The sequence below is a fragment of the Chelonia mydas genome, chromosome 1 (assembly GCF_015237465.2).
Source record: "Chelonia mydas isolate rCheMyd1 chromosome 1, rCheMyd1.pri.v2, whole genome shotgun sequence".
Classification (NCBI taxonomy): Eukaryota; Metazoa; Chordata; order Testudines; family Cheloniidae; genus Chelonia; species Chelonia mydas.
Window position 1 is genome coordinate 343,592,018 of NC_057849.1, and position 13,946 is coordinate 343,605,963.

Consider the following 13,946-nt stretch of genomic DNA (forward strand, 5'->3'; position numbering starts at 1 on the left):
CGCTCGAGGGGGGGAAGCTGGAGCTGCCTGGGCAGCGGAGGGAAGAGATTGGGGTGGTCCGGCGCTCGGGGGGGGGGGAGCTGGAGCTGCCTGGGCAGTGGAGGGAAGAGATTGGGATGGTCCGGCGCTCGGGGAGGGGGGGGGGGGGGACCTGGAGCTGCCTGGGCAGCGGAGGGAAGAGATTGGGGTGGTCTGGCGCTCGGGGGACGGGGGAGCTGGAGCTGCCTGGGCAGCGGAGGGAAGAGATTGGGGTGGTCCGGCGCTGGTGGAGGGGGGGAGCTGGAACCGTCTGGTGCTGAGGAGCAGAGGAGTCTATGGGATGGGGCGGGGGGCTGCAAGGAGGCAGCTGGGGCTTTCTGGCACTGAGGGGCACTGCGGCCTGTGGAGGGGGTCTGGTTGGGGTGGAGCGGGGGTGGGGCTTTCTGGTGTAGAGGGGGATGGGCCTGCCTAAGGGGGAGGGGCCGTGCCGCGACTGGCTGGGGGTGGGGCTGTCTATGGGGGAAGGACCGTGTATGGGGGGGCGTGTCACCACTGGCTGGGGGCGGGGCGGTGTCGCGGGTGGCTGGGGGCAGGGTTGTCTATGGCGGTTGCTGTGGGGGAGGGGCAGTGTCGCGTCGGGCTGGGGCGGGGCTGTCTATGGGGGCGGGGCCGTGTCGAGACCGGCTGGGGGCGGGGCTGTCTCTGGCGGTCGCTGTGGGGGCGGGGCGGTGTCGCGGGTGGCTGGGGGCGGGGCTGTCTCTGGCGGTCGCGGTGGGGGCGGGGCGGTGTCGCGGGTGGCAGGGGGCGGGGCTGTCTGTGGGGGTCGCTGTGGGGGAGGGGCGGTGTCGCGGGTGGCTGGGGGCGGGGCTGTCTGTGGGGGTCGCTGTGGGGGAGGGGCGGTGTCGCGGGTGGCCGGGGGCGGGGCTGTCTCTGGCGGTCGCTGTGGGGGAGGGGCGGTGTCGCGGGTGGCTGGGGGCGGGGCTGTCTCTGGTGGTCGCTGTGGGGGCGGGGCGGTGTCGCGGGTGGCAGGGGGCGGGGCTGTCTCTGGCGGTCGCTGTGCGGGCGGGGCGGTGTCGCGGGTGGCCGGGGGCGGGGCTGTCTCTGGTGGTCGCTGTGGGGGAGGGGCGGTGTCGCGGGTGGCAGGGGGCGGGGCTGTCTCTGACGGTCGCTGTGGGGGAGGGGCGGTGTCGCGGGTGGCCGGGGGCGGGGCTGTCTGTGGGGGTCGCTGTGGGGGAGGGGCGGTGTCGCGGGTGGCCGGGGGCGGGGCTGTCTCTGGCGGTCGCTGTGGGGGAGGGGCGGTGTCGCGGGTGGCTGGGGGCGGGGCTGTCTCTGGTGGTCGCTGTGGGGGCGGGGCGGTGTCGCGGGTGGCAGGGGGCGGGGCTGTCTCTGGCGGTCGCTGTGCGGGCGGGGCGGTGTCGCGGGTGGCCGGGGGCGGGGCTGTCTCTGGTGGTCGCTGTGGGGGAGGGGCGGTGTCGCGGGTGGCAGGGGGCGGGGCTGTCTCTGACGGTCGCTGTGGGGGAGGGGCGGTGTCGCGGGTGGCAGGGGGCGGGGCTGTCTATGGCGGTCGCTGTGCGGGCGGGGCGGTGTCGCGGGTGGCCGGGGGCGGGGCTGTCTCTGGCGGTCGCTGTGGGGGAGGGGCGGTGTCGCGGGTGGCCGGGGGCGGGGCTGTCTCTGGCGGTCGCTGGGGGGGAGGGGGCGGTGTCGCGGGTGGCAGGGGGCGGGGCTGTCTCTGGCGGTCGCTGTGGGGGAGGGGCGGTGTCGCGGGTGGCCGGGGGCGGGGCTGTCTGTGGGGGTCGCTGTGGGGGAGGGGCGGTGTCGCGGGTGGCCGGGGGCGGGGCTGTCTCTGGCGGTCGCTGTGCGGGCGGGGCGGTGTCGCGGGTGGCCGGGGGCGGGGCTGTCTCTGGTGGTCGCTGTGGGGGAGGGGCGGTGTCGCGGGTGGCAGGGGGCGGGGCTGTCTCTGACGGTCGCTGTGGGGGAGGGGCGGTGTCGCGGGTGGCAGGGGGCGGGGCTGTCTATGGCGGTCGCTGTGGGGGTGGGGCGGTGTCGCGGGTGGCAGGGGGCGGGGCTGTCTCTGGCGGTCGCTGTGCGGGCGGGGCGGTGTCGCGGGTGGCCGGGGGCGGGGCTGTCTCTGGCGGTCGCTGTGGGGGAGGGGCGGTGTCGCGGGTGGCCGGGGGCGGGGCTGTCTCTGGCGGTCGCTGGGGGGGAGGGGGCGGTGTCGCGGGTGGCAGGGGGCGGGGCTGTCTCTGGCGGTCGCTGTGGGGGAGGGGCAGTGTCGCGGGTGGCTGGGGGCGGGGCTGTCTATGGCGGTCGCTGTGGGGGCGGGGCGGTGTCGCGGGTGGCCGGGGGCGGGTCTGTCTCTGGCGGTCGCTGTGGGGGAGGGGCGGTGTCGCGGGTGGCCGGGGGGCGGGGCCGTCTATGGGGGCGGGGCCGTGTCGCCACTGGCTGGGGGCGGGGCTGTCTATGGCGGTTGCTGTGGGGGAGGAGCTGTCTATGGGGTCGCGTGGCGGGGGGCGGGGCTCCCAGGTAACCGCCGCACGTAGCTCCCGTCTGCTGCCAACGGCCGCCCGCGCCAGGCGGCCCCCAGTGAGAAGTGACCAACCCGCGGCGGCCAATCGTTGAGCCGGGCTGGGTGAAAGGGGCGGAGCGATCTCAGGAGGCGAACCAATGGGAGCGGAGAAAAGCGGAGGGGCGGGGACACTTTCATAGCCTTCGCTGGCGGCCTAGAGGAATCCGGGGAGGCCCCTAGTCCCCCACCCCGCTGCATCCCCCGCCTCCCCCTCGCGGCGCTGCGCGAGTGCCCAGGTGTATTGTGGGTACGCGGGTCGGCGTTGGCCAGGGTCTGGGCGGGGCCCAGCCGGAGGGCCTGGGGGGCGCAGGACTGAGGAGAACGGGGCCCGGCCGGAGGGCCTGGGGGGTGCAGGACTGAGGAGAACGGGGCCCGGCCAGAGGGCCTGGGGGGCGCAGGACTGAGGAGAACGGGGCCCGGCCAGAAGGCCTGGGGGGTGCAGGACTGAGGAGAACGGGGCCCGGCCAGAGGGCCTGGGGGGCGCAGGACTGAGGAGAACGGGGCCCGGCCGGAGGGCCTGGGGGGCGCAGGACTGAGGAGAACGGGGCCCGGCCGGAGGGCCTGGGGGGCGCAGGACTGAGGAGAACGGGGCCCGGCCAGAGGGCCTGGGGGGCGCAGGACTGAGGAGAACGGGGCCCGGCCGGAGGGCCTGGGGGGCGCAGGACTGAGGAGAACGGGGCCCGGCCGGAGGGCCTGGGGGGTGCAGGACTGAGGAGAACGGGGCCTGGCCGGAGGGCCTGGGGGGTGCAGGACTGAGGAGTGCAGGGCCAGGAGGGGGCGGGACCCAGCCAGAGGGACTGGGGGCGATGGGCTGCGGCCCAGCCAGAGGCCCTGGGGGGCGCAGGACTGAGGAGAACGGGGCCCGGCCAGAGAGCCTGGGGGGCGCAGGACTGAGGAGAACGGGGCCCGGCCAGAGGGCCTGGGGGGTGCAGGACTGAGGAGTGCAGGGCCAGGAGGGGGCGGGGTCCAGCCAGAGAGCCCGGGGGGTGCAGGACTGAGGAGAACGGGGCCCAGCCAGAAGGCCTGGGGGGTGCAGGACTGAGGAGTGCAGGGCCAGGAGGAGGCAGGGCCCAGGAGGGGGCACGGCCCAGCCAGAAGGCCTGGGGGGTGCAGGGGCAGGGCATAGTTACAGGGCTTGGGGTGTACTGGGCTGGGGAATGTGCAGGGCTGGCAGGTGCAGAGTATAGGACAGGGGGTGCGGGGTCAGGAGGGGACAGGGCCCAACCACAGGGCCTGGGGTGTGCAAGGCTGGGGTGGGCACCTGCGCAGCCAGAGGACTTGTGGGTACTGGGCCTAGGACAGGGGTCGGGAGATCCCAGGATGGCGGCACTGCAGCCTGGCTCCTTCAGCCTAGCCCTGTCTCACTCGAGCTGTGGGAGCAGCTCCATTAGCTGCTGGGAGTATTGGGCTGTTACCCTCTCTGGACAGGAAGTGGATGTGATGCGCGCGCTCCACCAGCATGTGGCAGCAGCACTGACACTTGCAGAGCCCATCCCTGCAATGCTGGAGTGAGGTGATGATGCCTGGAGCCATGGCACCCTTGGTGATGTTCACTAGGGGAGCTTCCCCCAGGGAACTACTGCACGCCAGCTACTCATCAAGGTCCTGCCCTACTGAAGTCAGTAGGGACGTTACCATTCACATTAACTGATGCAGGCTCAGGCCCCAAGTCCAGAATCTAAATACCCCAGGTGTCAATAACCAGACACTGACATAGGGCATGAACTAGAGGTAGGACTGCACAGTCAGGACCAAAAACAGAACAGGGATATGAATGACATGAGCAGCAATCCTCATGAAGTTAACTATTCTTAATCATATCACAGCCAACCAGGTTGGCTACATATTCATCCCCTAGATTGATGGCTGTGTCAAATAGAGGTCCCCAAACATCTAGGCCTTGTAACTTGTATCCTGTAACTTTCAATTCATTATTCCTAGGTGTGGAAGGATTTTTTTTTTTTATTGGTTGATGTCGGTAAAGCTCAGTTTCCCTGTACACACCCAAACTGACAAAAATATTTTCAGCGATAACAATAGAAATGTACAGACAGGCAATGTAAGAAAGATGCTGCTTGAGAACTTACTGTGGTTTAGAATGTTGAATGAGGCTTGTTACAAATGGATTAGCGTATGAATAGTGAACAGGTGTGATTTATTGATTTAAGGATATTTAATTTGTATGATTTTGACAATTTGTATTTTAACAGTTTGTAAAGCTGTGCCTTTTTGAATATCAGTGTCTATTGTCCTTACTCTGCCCCCCACCCCCAATTTCCCACAATTGAAAATTTAAATGGATAAAAATCTAAAAAAAAATGCTTAAAAATAAACATTGATATCAATCAAAATTATAAAAAAGTTAAATTCTGCCAAGACTAATTATTTTCCTGTTTAATTTCTCTCACTTGACTTAGTTACATGCCACTTAGTGTCCCAGCCAGCAATCACACCAAAATATCACTGATTTGTTAAGTAACCACAATAAACAAATCCTGGACACTTCAGAGTCTTTAAATCGGGACTTGACATCTTTTTAAGAGGAGAGAGGTTTTGTCTGGTTAAACCACAAGTTATTGGCCCTGATACAGGAATCGCAGCATGAAATTCTATGGCCATGTTATGCAAGAGGTTAGATTAGATTATCATAGCGGTCCCATCTGGTGTTAAAATCTGTGAACTTCCTTTACATCACCTCCATTTGACAAATGAGAAGGTGGCATGTTGAGGAGAAATGACCCACACAGCAAGTCAAGAGCAGAGCTAGGAACAGAAACCAGGAGTCCTGATTCCCTGTCACCAAGCCAATATCTATGTTAAATTCAACATTACCTTTGAAAAAGAGGAGATAAAAGTCTATGATTGTCAGTCTAGTATTTCTGACATCTCTATGGGGAAACTGGAGACTTGCAGCTTGTGTGGGAGGTTTTCTTCATGTGTCTATCTCCTCAGCTGGAATGGGTCTGATGACTAAATTCATTGACACAGTACTGTGGAACAGCTCAGGTACTGTCAGAGATCCCCTGGGCTAAATCCCAACCTTTTATCCAAATTAAATAACATTCCTGGTCAGCCTCAACAATGCACGTGAAGCTGATCAAATCAAGTAAATGAATATTTTACATTTCTGTGGAACTTTTCAGTTTCAGATATTTAGAAGTGACTGGTAACAGCTGTTTGGTGTGTGGAAACACTGTGCAACCTAACTATCGTGGCTGCTGCTACAATACCAGCAAGAATAGCTGGGAATACCCTGCTCTGAAATACAGCCACCCTGCTGTGAGTCAGGAATCTGGGACGCGGATCAACAGAGAGAATTTTGGACCAAGGACTTCAGAGCAAAAACCCTACTTATGAAAAGTGCCATGGAATCCTTAATACATACATAGAACAAACAGAATATTGGCACTCAAGGTCTCATCTAAAAGACCTTCATGCAGTAAACTGCATGGAGCTCATCAGTTTATTGACCTTGGTTGGAAGGATGAAGAGCTAGGGGAACCTGCTGGAATCTGAAGCTGTGATTTCGTAGAATCTGAGTGTCTGGAGGCTCCTGGTTAGCAGTTGCAAAAACTGCTTTAGCTAAGAAAACCTATCATTTCCTACCAAAAACTCTTTGGTGAGAGGCTGGAATATTTTAAACCGTGCAAATCAGAATTCTGCTTCGTTAGTTAGAACTGAGTTCCAGCTTGTTGCTTTTAAAGGAATATGTTCCAAGGGAAGTCTTGTCTCGTAAGGAAGATTTGGAAAGAAGATGTAATGGAACGAATAAATTGATTCAGTTCCATTCTCTGCTGAGCCCCAGATCCCTGCCACATACTGAATGGCCAGCAGAGAGGGATATCACTCCATTCCCCTTTGTGTAGAATGGCAGGCATGGAAATCTCATTTTGCGGTTAAGTTTTGACATCAGGATTAAAAAGAGTTTAATCGGGTTAATTTCACTTCACCAGGTGACTGCTGCGTGGGTGGGACACAGCACGCACTGGGTTCTTTTGAAAACACTTCAGGCTTCTACTGGGCCTGGAGTAACTATGATGTGCTCAGCAACAGCTTACACCCAGTGCTTAAAAATACCGCCAATGGTATTGCTCCTTCCTCTTTCTAAAAAGTGTCACAACATCTTGGACAGCTGCTTGTGAGATGGACACCAGCTGGAAGACGGGACCTCAGCCTAATTTCTCCGAAGCAGAGCATCTCTCTGGAGCACCCATTGGAGCTTACCCAACTGGTAAGCCTCAGGGCATTTGGTCCCCACGTAGTGGGCTGGCCACATAGGGCTGGCTTCTCCTCCTTGTAGGCAGCTTCTGCACTTCATCAAAAGCTAGTTTCAAATGCTATACAAATCTCCCCTGAAGAAGTGTTATCCCAATGTGAGAGACTCACCCGAGCCCACCTTGGCTCGCTGGCTTTACTGACAAGAGTGTGATGCCAATGAGCCACACCAAGGTTTCCACTTGGGACGGAGCTTGGATGAAGGTACCTAGAAGAGGCCAGTCAACAGCTGGCCAAGGGAAGGCATTTTCTCCGGGGAAGAGGAGGGCTGGCAAGGGTTCCCAGGCACACACTGAGTTTGCACAAGAGAAGCTTCATCGTCGAATGAAGGGCTGGAGTGGATGGGCTGCCCATGCGGGGGAATAGCTCCCCCACTCAGGTGAAACTCATGTCTCAGTCAGTCCAACTCAACCGTACTGGGGAGGTGAGGGGTTGGCATAGATCGCTGGATAGATCAACAGGGCACAGGGCAGGATACCTAGGGAGAGAGATTGGCCCAGGTGAGCGGCTCCCCAGGCAGGTGAGGGGCTGGCCCAGGTGAGGGGCTGGCCCGGGCGGCGAGGCGGGGCTGGGCCCTGGGACGCTCCGGCAGGGGGTGCGGCTGAGCGGCGGGGGCGGCGGCCCCGCCATGCGGAAGTGCTGGGCGGCTGCTGCCGAAGTCAGGAGCCCGGCCCGGCTGACAGCGGCCCGCGGGCAGCGAGGGGAGCAGCCCGGCAGGAGGATCCAGGAGCCTCCAGGCGCAGGGTGAGTCTCGGCCCCTTCCCCCGCTGGAGCGGCCCCCTCCTCCCCGGGCTCCGACGCCCCCCCGGGCCCCGTGACTCCCACCCCGAGTGCCCCAGCGCCCCTCCCCTGTCCTGTGCCGGCCCCAGCGCCCCTCTACTGTGCCAGCCCCTGTCCTGTGCCGGCCCCAGCGCCCCTGTCCTGTGCCAGCCCCTGAGTCCCTGTCCTGTGCTAGCCCTAGAGCCCTATACCTGTCCTGTGCCAGCCCCTGCCCAGGGTCAGCCCCTCCCCGTGCCAGCTCCTCATGTGTCCAGGGTCAGCGCCAACAGGTGGGGGGCTGGCACAAGTGCCCGGGGCATGGTGCCTCTATTTATTGTGGTGAAAAGTTTCCTGGACCGGGACCCCAACCCCGTGGGAGAGAGAGAAACTGAAAGCTGGCGGGTCCCCAGCTGAGGGGCTGGTGGGAGCTGAGGCAGCCCCCTGCCCCCGGGAGCTGCTCTGCCCCCACCCCCTGGTGTCATTAGCGCAGACCTCTTGATCCAGCCGATATTGTTTTTTCAAGCTGATCCAAGTGAGGTGCGGCACAAGCGGGTTTATCTCTGAGTGCTGGAAACACAAACCTCCCAGATGGGCTCACTTCTCCTCACTGTCCTGCTTCTTCCTCACTGAGATAACGCACTCTGCTCTCCAGAGTCGTGTGTGGGCACACAAGCACGCACACGTGCTCTCTCCCTGCAGAGTTGTGTGTGTGTGTACATACACTCTCTCTGTGCAGGGTTGCATGTGTATACACACACGCTCTCTCTCTCCCCCCCTGCAGAGTTGTGTGTGTGTGTGTACACACACTTTCTGTGCAGGGGTGTGTGTGTGTGTACACTCTCCCCCCCCCCCCCCGCAGGGTTGTGTTCTCGTTTTCTCTCTCTGTCTCTCCAGAGTTGTCTACACACAAACCCCTTGTGTACAAGTTACAGGAAGCCCCCCCTTCCCCAAAACGGCAGGTGGGGAATAAAGACCAAAAGTTTCCTGCTGCCATTGGCGTGCGGCACAGACCTAGCAGGCTGCTCCAAAGAGCAGGACCTGCCGTGGAGATGGGCCCAGAAGAGCCCCATGCTAGATGAAGAGAGGGAGTGGGGAGAGTAGCAGGAGACCGCGCTGTTGGAGGGTTTACTTCTCACAACCAATGCAAGAGCTTTAATTGGGTTATTCCCCCTTGTGCCTATTCCTCTGTGTGCCATGTTCCCACCTTCCCCAATTCCCCACAGAGGAACACTTTTTTCCCCATGTTAAGCTATTTTTCTCGGCTCAGTGACACACAGCTAGTGGGCAGTCCACTGGCAAATACCTAGGAGAAGCAGGATTAAATTAATAAAGACCCTGGCAGACAGTGTAGGTTTTGTTGACAGTTTGTCAAAGGAGTTTTCAATGCTACAATGAAGACAAAATTAGGAAAACCCATCACACAATGTGGCTTTTAACCTTCCCCTGCAAGGATTGTATTCAACCGCCACAGTCCGAGAGAGGCAGCTTGTGGCACTGAATTCTAAACAAACAGGAAATAGAGGAGTGGGATTTGTTGGGCCAAGGCGAACAAATTGGAAATGAACAACTTTTAAAAATTCTCTCAGTGCCAACAATTGAGGGGTTTGTTAGGAACAAGGAGATGAGATTTCTTAAAAAAACAAACAAAAACAAACCAATGCAAATGTGACCTTTAGTTTGCAAGCCTCCCTTTAAAAAAGAGACAATTAGGATGAATATGGGGGAAACTCAACAAAAGCACAGTCGTTGATCGTATAACCCCCACCCAGTCCTGCACTGGCTGACGGTGGCTGAATTGAATGTCATAGGCCTGCCCACCTGTCGTCCCTAGAACTGCAGGATAGTTTTTTTCCTGTCAATGGCAGCTTCACAGAGGTGGTGGTGGTGGTGGTGTTTACCTTTCTCCAAAGCAACAGGCCCTGGCCATTGCCAAAGGCAGCATACCAGCCTAGATGGCTCACCATGCTTCTGGACGAGTTGCAGCAGGGTTAACTGGTCATCCCTCCCAGAGCACAGTTCTCCTTGTAATAATAAACTCATCCCTTGAATACAGGTGCTAGGAGGTGAAAGGGGAGTTCCCCTCCTTAGGCAAGGCTGTAATGACAAACACAATGACCCAGGCAGGGTGGCACAGTAGAAGCTGGTTCAGAATGCTGAATTTGTCATTTTAACAGCGTGCTTCCCTGTTCCTTTCAAAAACCTAGCCCAGAATAGCAGCCAGGTGGGGGAAGCCAGGCTGTTGCAGCAGAAAGGGGCAGGAGGACCTGAGTCACACACTAAACAGGGACCTGTGTGTGGATGTAAGTGTTCAAACTTGGGTGCTTCTAGCCAGACACTGAATAAGGACACTTATTTAATTGCTTAAGTGTGGATTTAGTTGTCTAAATATAGACACCCAACTCTGAAAAATGTGACCGTAATATAATTGCCCAGGGTAGCGTATATAGTCCTGCAAAACTTTAGGGACCAATCCTACAAGGCTCTCCTGGACAATTCTCCCTCGGATAGTATTGCCTAGGAGAGCCAGTATTAATTGACAGCTGCTTTTAAGGTTTCATTGCTCCCAGAGATTACACTAGAGATTCTCTGGGAGCTGGGATTGTCTCCCGGGGTTCTGAAATGTACATGTGTTTTTATTACAAAGGTCTGAAGTCATCTGCAAAACAGCTAATCCGAGTTCCCTCTCTCTGCCTAGGTATTTATATAGTGTTGCGTCACAGGCACAGACCTATGGGAAAGTGAGAGACTTAAGTTCTGCAACCTAAGCTGGGTGTCACTCTTGCCTGCCTGGGGTTTGGTTGCTTGCATATGAATTCCTTCCTTTTAACTGAGCTTCTGGTACTGCAAGATTTCCAAGACAAGGCAAGACATGTGGTCTGTCCAGCACCTACCACCGTGGGGCCCTGATTGAGGTCTCCGGGGGTTACTTGCAGTACAAATAAGAGGGGAAATGAAGGGGGTTGTTACAGACATGGCTAGGCTGTTTATACTCCTCCTCCCAAAGTTATGGAGTTTTCACGCTTGGTAGCTGAAAACCCATGTCTATTTCTGATGATTTGAGGAAGTGTCTCTCTCATTTTTATTTCAGAGACTGAAGTTAGAAAAAACCCCAACCCGAGTTTCAAATTCCCCTCTCTAACATCGAATTCAAAGCCAGACCTCCATGGGCTTCCAAGAAGTCTTGGGCCGCCTCTTCTCTCTTTCCATTCTGTGAACCTACCTTAGGTAAGTCCGCTTGTCTTTTGCACATTAACTTTATGAAGGTGTCCGCTAGTGGGAAACATCCAGGCAGGAATTGATAGTGGTGTAGTGGATGTTGTGTTTTTTATCTCGGCTCGGTGTCTGCAGCGCTGTTACCGACTAGAACAATGTGGTTATGAATGGTTAATTGCGGCTCAGACCGGGGAGCAGAGATGTGTGGGAACTGTCTGTTCTTGTAAGATCATTGTTCATGTTTAATTAACAGGTGGGAGAAGGGCTTGTAAATAAGAACCTGTTACCATGTCACCCAGCTACAGACTGTGGTCAGGTCAGAATCAAGATTTAAGGATTGAGATAAAACTCAAGAGTCTGGAGTTAATGAAGTCGGTTTCTCCGCCTTCCACCTCCTTTAAGAAATAATGTGAAGAGACACGGTTGTCTCGAAAATCGGATCTATCTGAAAATGTTGGACCTACGATAGTTACAAGTAGCACATAAGACTAGGAAACCTGAGAGACGTTCGCAGAAAAGCAAATCTCTGTCTTTGCGCTTTGTCATGTGGCATTTTACAGGGCTCTGTAGAGTCAGTTTCACTGTTCCTCTTTACAGTCAATCAGTCGCTTGATGTTTCCCTTGCTGAAAAGAAATGTAGCGTTTTTTTAAATTAACTAACTTCCAGAGAATTCCCATTTCTGATGGAGTGCCTTGTATGCATCCGATGAAGTGAGCTGTAGCTCACGAAAGCTTATGCTCAAATAAATTGGTTCGTCTCTAAGGTGCCACAAGTCCTCCTTTTCATTTCTGATGGAGTTTCCTTTATACGGTCTGACCTGAGTTTTTTCTAAATTCGTTTATAAAAAAAGAAGTTGACAGTGTGTCATTCTTCTGGCTGTATTTTGAGAATGCCTAGGGATCCCCCTCTGGGAGCAGGACCACATTGTGCTAGCTTACGTACAAACACAGAACAAAAATCTGGCCCGGAGAGGCTAACCTGCCTGTGAAAGATGAGTGAGGCACACAAATATTTTCCTGGGTTCTGCTTGCTGTGGTTTCAGCCAGTCTGCCCTTTCCTCACATTAAATGGTCTCCGCGCAGCCACCTCCGAGCAACGTGATTAAAATGATCTGGGGCTCATTTCCCTGGGTTTCCACACGGGGAAGAGCCTGAAAAGATTGGGATCATTTAGTTTTGGAAAAAGACAAATAGTAGATAATACCCACTCCTGCCATGAGCGTGGGGGACTGGACTAGATGACCTCAGAGGTCTCTTCCACTCCTATGATTCTATGATCTCTTAAACTAGCCAAGGCGTGTTAAATTTGATTTTCCATTTGAGGGTACTGGCTAGACCTAAATGAAGTAGCGGGTGTGGTTTAAACTGAGAGCGATCATGAAGATGTGCATGAGATGTTCGTTTACAGAAAGAATCAAAGGGGCTTCCAATAAATTCCAGCAGCATTAATCTTTGCCAGCACGAACAGGATGACCGTATGAATTTCATACGGTAACAGGGATGCTGGCCAGTTGAGAGGTTGAGAAATCACCACCCACCTTTGTGAATAGAGCCTCAAAGGGAATTTTTGCCTGATGCCTTGTCCGACAGAATGGCGGTAGAGAGTGAGCTGGTTTGCATGGGAGGACAGGCTCTCTGGACCGGTGTTGCAGGGAGATTCTCTCTTGTCTATTTTTTTTTCCTTAGTCCTATTCTCAGGAACATACAGTTTGCCAGTCTAGATCAGAACATGGGTCTGTAGAGCTGAATATCATGTCTCTAGCAAAGGCCAGTGCCTGTGACTTCAGAGTTGAAGTCCCTATGAGACGTCTCATTGGCAATACCATGTAATGTGGCAGTTCCTGATATCACCTGGAGATCAGCCTGGGGCTGGATGGCAGAAAGCTTTTGCAAGCTTAGCCTTTCATCTCAGCACATCTGAGCTTTGGCCAAGGCCCTACAGAGCCCTGTCTCACCTGTATCTCTCCCCTCTTTTCCACTCACTTGCTTTCCTCTTTCCTGGTGTCCCTCCCTCAAACCTTCTTCCTTCGCCAGTCATCCCTGGGTTCTTCTCCTCCACGCTCTTACCAGGGGCCCGTGCACCTGCACTGCATGGCTGTGATGAAGTGGGAATGTTCTTAATGTTTTCTCTGAATACTGTGTGGGTGCCTCAGTTTCCCCTAGGTATTTCTTAAGTATCTAGGTGGTGGGATAAGAGGGTGTGATTGTTGCAGAGCCCTAGAGGGCCAGCGTGATGGTGTCTGCACGGAGAATGGCCGACACCCTGTCTCCTGGCCACTGACGGGCTGGGCCTCTCCTCTGCAAAGGTGCCAACTGAAGATGTTGGAGAACAAAGAGACCAGGTGGCCTCCTGGCCTGGGAAAGAGACAAACAGAGGCCAGAGGAGGGGCGGGAGAGTTTCAGTTGGGAGCTGGTTGGGGAAATGGAGGGAGGCCCAGATGGTGCTCTGGCCTCCCTGCCCCCCAAGATGGACCTGACTGAGGGGTCCTGTTCTCTGTACGTACAAGCTCTGTTTTAGACCGTGTTCCTGTCGTCTAATAAACCTTCTGTTTTACTGGCTGGCTGAGAGTCACGTCTGACTGCGGAACTGGGGCGCAGGGCCCACTGGCTTCCCCAGGAGCGCCACCTGGGCGGACTTACTGTGGGAAGCGCATGGAGGGGCAGAGGATGCTGAATGCTCCGAGGTCAGACGCAGGAAGGTGGAAGCCGGGTGAGCTGTGTGTCCTGAAGACAGTCTGCTCTCGGAGAGGAGGCTCCCCCAGAGTCCTGCCTGGCTTTGTAGGGAGCAATTCCAGAGCATCGCCCGGGGACGCCGTGATGGTGGCTCTGCTGCGTAGGATCTTGGAGGCAGGGACTGGGTCTTATTGTTTGTCTTTTATGCACCATCTCTGAAGGCTGGGGTTCAAATCCCACTCAGGTGATGCAGTTGGGAGGGAAACAGCCTCCTGGAAACCTCAGGACCCTCCCCTCCCCCTGCCCCCCAGCCTGCTGCATGTCTGTGTGTGGACATGGGGCGAGCTGGGGGTTGAGTCACTTCGCTGACATATTCTGTGGCTCTTGCTTTCTTTGTTCTTAATTTGCCTCTTATCAAATGTAGGAGGTGGGTGGGTGCTCAGAACGGAAAATCAAGGCCTTCCACGTGCAAAGGGAGATG

The 13,946-nt window shown here is 56.5% G+C and overlaps 1 protein-coding gene across 7 annotated transcripts in view; it reads left to right on the top strand.

Moving 5' to 3' along the window:
* The first annotated feature begins 2,671 nt into the window (after positions 1 to 2,671).
* IRF5 (interferon regulatory factor 5) overlaps positions 2,672 to 13,946 on the top strand; it is a 52,311-nt gene continuing 41,036 nt past the window's right edge. Inside the window, exons 1-3 of one of the 7 annotated variants that reach the window (XM_043521427.1) lie at positions 2,672 to 2,781; positions 5,689 to 7,199; positions 10,668 to 10,804. The gene's annotated coding sequence lies outside the window, so the exon portion shown is untranslated. Of the gene's footprint in view, positions 2,793 to 3,798; positions 5,552 to 5,688; positions 7,200 to 7,285; positions 7,565 to 10,667; positions 10,805 to 13,946 lie in introns of those variants that run through there. The other 6 variants (XM_037889443.2, XM_037889442.2, XM_043521432.1 and 3 more) reach the window with 6 other exon arrangements.